Source organism: Fukomys damarensis, unplaced genomic scaffold, assembly GCF_012274545.1.
Source record: "Fukomys damarensis isolate Sample0158 unplaced genomic scaffold, DMR_v1.0_HiC HiC_scaffold_21, whole genome shotgun sequence".
NCBI lineage: Eukaryota > Metazoa > Chordata > Mammalia > Rodentia > Bathyergidae > Fukomys > Fukomys damarensis.
In genome coordinates this window covers 38,900,264-38,904,943 of record NW_022900933.1, presented here as the reverse complement: position 1 = coordinate 38,904,943, position 4,680 = coordinate 38,900,264, and positions in this window count along the sequence as shown.

Sequence of the window (4,680 nt, the reverse complement as noted above, 5' to 3'; positions counted from 1 at the left end):
CTTAGGAGACTATATCTAATATGTATCCATTTTCCTATGAATGAATCTATTCTCTCGCTCTTTATGGCTGAGTAATATTCCATTTTATAGAAAAACCACAACTTCTTTATCCAGTTTCCAACGGATGGGCAAATAGGTTGTTTCCAAAAGTTAGAGATTACAAACTGTGCCGCTATAAACATGGGTGCACATACTTCTCTGTGATATGATTCTTTCAGTTCTCTTGGAAAGATACCCAACAGAGGGATGGCTGGGTCAAATGGAACCTCCAGTCCAAGCTCTTTGAGGTATCTCCATATTGATTTCCATAGTGGTTGCACTAGTCTGCACTCCCACCAACAATGGAGGAGGGTTCCTTTCTCCCCACAACCCCGCCAACATTTGTTATTGTGTGATTTCTTGATAGCAGCCATTCTTTGTGGGGTGAGGTGGAATCTCAGTGTTGTTTTCATCTGCATCTCTCGAATGACCAGTGATGTGGAACATTTTTTCATATATTTTCTTGCTGCTTTCACTTCTTTGTATGAGAAATGTCTGTTCATTTCGGATGCCCATTTTTGGATCGGGTCTTTATATTTGGGGGGACTGATTGTTTTGAGTTCTTTATATATCCTTGATAATAGTCCTTTGTCTGAGGTACAGCTGGTAAAAATTTTTTCCCACATTGTAGATTGTCTCTTAGTTCTGCTAATGGTTTCTTTTGAAGTACAGAAGCTTTTTAGTAAGATGAGATCCCAGTTGTTGATTCTTTCTGCTAGTTCCCGTGCTACTGAGGATTTGTTCATAAAGTCTTTTCCTATACCAATGTCTTCCAGAGTTCTGCCTAACTTACTTTCCAGCAAGTTTAATGTTTCTGTTTTAATATTTAGATCTTTAATCCATTTGGATTTTAATTTAGTGCATGGCGAAAGATAAGGGTCTAATTTTAATCTGTGACAGGTTGATATCCAGTTTTTCCAACACCATTTATTAAAGAGGCTATCTTTCCTCCACTGAGGATGGTGAGCTCCTTTGTCGAAGATGAGGTAGCTGAGTACATCTGCATTTGTTTTTGTGTCTTCCAGTCTGTTCCATTGATCCTCAGGCCTATTTCTTTGCCAGTACCATGCTGATTTTATCACAGTGGCTTTGTAGTATAGTTTCAAATTGGGAATTGTTACACCTGGTGCCATGTGACTGTTGCCTATAATGGCTTTTGCTATTCTAGGTCTCTTGTGGTTCCAAATGAATTTTTGGATTCTTTTTTCTAGTTCTGTGAAATATAGTGTTGGAATTTCAATTGGCATTGCATTGAATGTATATAGCAGTTTCGGTAGTATGGCCATTTTCACTATGTTGATTCTTCCTACCCAGGAGCAGGGGATATCTTTCCATTTTTTTATATCCTCTTCGATTTCTTTTTTCAGAGTGCTGTAGTTTTCAGTGTAGAGATCTTTTGTTTCTTTTGTTAGATTGATTCCTAGATACTTCATTTTTTTGGATGCTATTGTAAAAGGAATTTTTTCCCTTATTTCTCTTTCTGTCTGTCTGTTATTTGTGTATAGAAAGGCTATTGATTTTTGGGTATTCACCTTGTATCCAGATACTTTACTGAATCTGTCAATTAAGTCTAGAAGTTTTTTGGTGGAGTTTTTTGGATCTTCAATGTAGAGTATCATATCATCAGCAAATAATGATAGTTTAACTTCTTCCTTTCCTATCTTTATTGCTTTAATTTCTTTCTCTTGTCTAATTGCTGTGGCTAATGTTTCCAGAACTATATTGAAGAGAAGTGGCGATAGTGGGCATCCTTGTCTTGTTCCTGATTTTAACATGAAGGTTTTCAGTTTTTGGCCATTCAATATGATGTTGGCTGATGGTTTTTCATAAATAGCCTTTATTAAATTGAGGTATAGACCATCTATTCCAATTTTTTGCAGGGTTTTTATCATGAATGGGTGTTGAATTTTATCAAATGCTTTTTCTGCATCTATTGAGAGGATCATATGGTTTTTGTCCTTGACTTTGTTAATATAATGTATTACATTCACTGACTTTCGTATGTTGAACCACCCTTGCATCTCTGGAATAAATCCGACTTGGTCATGATGGATGATCTTCTTAATAATCCTCTGTATTCTGTTTGCTAGTATCTTATTAAGGATTTTTGCATCTATATTCATTAAGGAGATTGGTCTGTAGTTCTCCTTTTTGGTTGTATCTTTCTCTGGTTTGGGAATCAGAGTGATACTTGCTTCCAGGAATGAATTTGGAAGTATAGCTTCTCTTTCAATTTCATTGAAAAGTTTGAAGAGTAATGGTAGTAGTTCTTCTCTAAATGTCTTGTAAAATTCAGCAGTGAATCCATCAGGGCCTGGGCTTTTCTTTGTTGGTAAGTTTTTAATTACATTTTCAATTTCACTGATTGTGATTGGGGTGTTTAAAATGTTTTTATCTTCTTCGTTCAACTTTGGTAATTCATAAGTATCTAGAAATCTGTCCATTTCTTCTGTGTTTTCCATTTTATTAGAGTACAGGTTCTCAAAGTAGGTGTTCATGATCCTCTGGATTTCTTTCGGATCTGTTGTGACTTCGCCTTTTTCATTCCTAATTGCATGGATCTGAGCCTTTTCTTTCCTTTTTTTGATAAGATTAGCTAAGGGTTTGTCAATTTTATTTATTCTTTCAAAAAACCAGCTCTTTGTTTCATTTATTTTTTGTATCGTTTTCTTAATTTCAATTGCATTGATTTCTGCTCGGATCTTTATAATTTCCTCTCTTGTTCGAGCTTTGGGTTTTTCTTGCTCTTGTTTTTCTAGGAGTCTAAGTTTCATCGTTAAATTATTTATTTGAGCCCGCTCTGTTGGAAAAACTGTATTTCAACTTGCCCAATATTAAAACTAGACCCCTATCTTTCACCATGCACTAAACCAAAATAAAAGCGGATTAAAGCTCTAAATATTAAAACAGAAACACTAAAATTGTTGAAAGATAGGTAGAACTCTTGAAGACATTGGCATAGTAAAAGACTTTATGAACAAATCGTCATTAGCATGAGAAATAGCACAAAGAATCAGCAATTGTGATCCCATCTTTTTAAAAAAAGATTCTGCACTGCAAGATAAACCACCAACAGAGCTAAGAGACAACCTAGAATGTGGGAAAAAGCTTTTACCAGATGCTCCTCAGACAAAGGTCTACTATCTAGAATATATTTTAAAAATCAAAAAAATTAGAGCCCCCACATATAAAGACCCAATTCAAAAATGGGCATCTGAAATGAACAGACATTTCTCAGACAAAGAAGTAAAAGCAGCAAATAAATTTATGAAAAAATGTTCAACATCACGGGTCATTCAAGACAACACTGAGATTCCACCTCACCTCAGAAGGAATGGCTGCTATCATGAAATCAACCAATAACAAATGCTGGCAGGGTTGTGGGGAGAAAGAAACACTTCTTCATTGTTGGTTGGATTGCAGACTGGTGGAACCATTATGGAAATTAATATGGAGATACCTTAAAGAACCAGGATTAGAAGTCCCATTTGAACCAGCTATTCTCATGCTGGGTGCTGCTACTTTGATTTGCATTTCTCAAATAACCAGTGATGTTGAGCATTTTAAAATATGTTGATTTGCTGTTTGTACTTCTTCATCTAAGAAATGAGTATTCTTTTCAGATATGCATTTTTTCTTTTTTTCTCATTGAGTTTATTGGTACTTTTAAAGTATACAGTACAGTTACATTTATCATTCAGATCTTGTACCTTTACATGACAGATCTTGGTTCTCATTTTTTCCCGATACCCCTGCCCTCCTTTCACCCCCTCCACTTTCCCTATTTACAAAGGCTGTTTCCAGTTTTTCATTTTCTCATATATTTTCTTTTCCCTTATTTCCCTTCCCTTACCCCTCCCACTTCCCCTACACCTTTAGCCCCTTTTTGGATCTTATGTACACTTTTAGTTTTTCACACCAGAGAAATTATTCTGTATTTACATGTGTGTGTCTTGGAAACAGCCCAATTGCCCAACAGTTGGAGACTGGATAAAGATGATGTGGTTTTTCTATAAAATGGAGTACTACTCAGCCATAAAAAATGAGAAACTAGTGTCATTCATAGGAAAATGGATGCATATTAAGGCCATACTCAAGTTAAATAGATGTGCATTTTTTTATTGGGCCTTTAAATTTAGAGGATCTTATTTTTTGAGTTGCTCATATATTCTAGATATTAGTTATTTGTCTGAGGGAGAGCTGGTAAAAATATTTCTCTCTGTGAGTTGTCTTTTAACTCTTTTGATGGTTTCTTTTTTTGTGTGCAAAAGGGTTTTTTAAAAATTTGATGTGATCCCAATTGTTGATTCTTTGTAATGTTTCCTGTGTGACTGGGGTTTTGTTCATAGTCTTTGCCTACTCATATATTCTATATATAGAATATATATATCCTGTATATATTCTAGAATTTTACTCATTCTGTCTTCCAGCAGATTGTTTCTATTTTTATATTTAGATCTTTGATCCATTGCAATTTTAGTTTAGAGCATAGCTAGAGATTTGGTTCTAGGTTCAATTTCCAGCATGTGGAAAGCCAGTTTTCCAAGAATCCTGTTTTCCAGTATCTTACTGAGGATTTTTTTGCAACTATGTTCATTAAGGAGATGGTCTGTAGTTCTCTTTTTTGTTTGATGTGTTTTT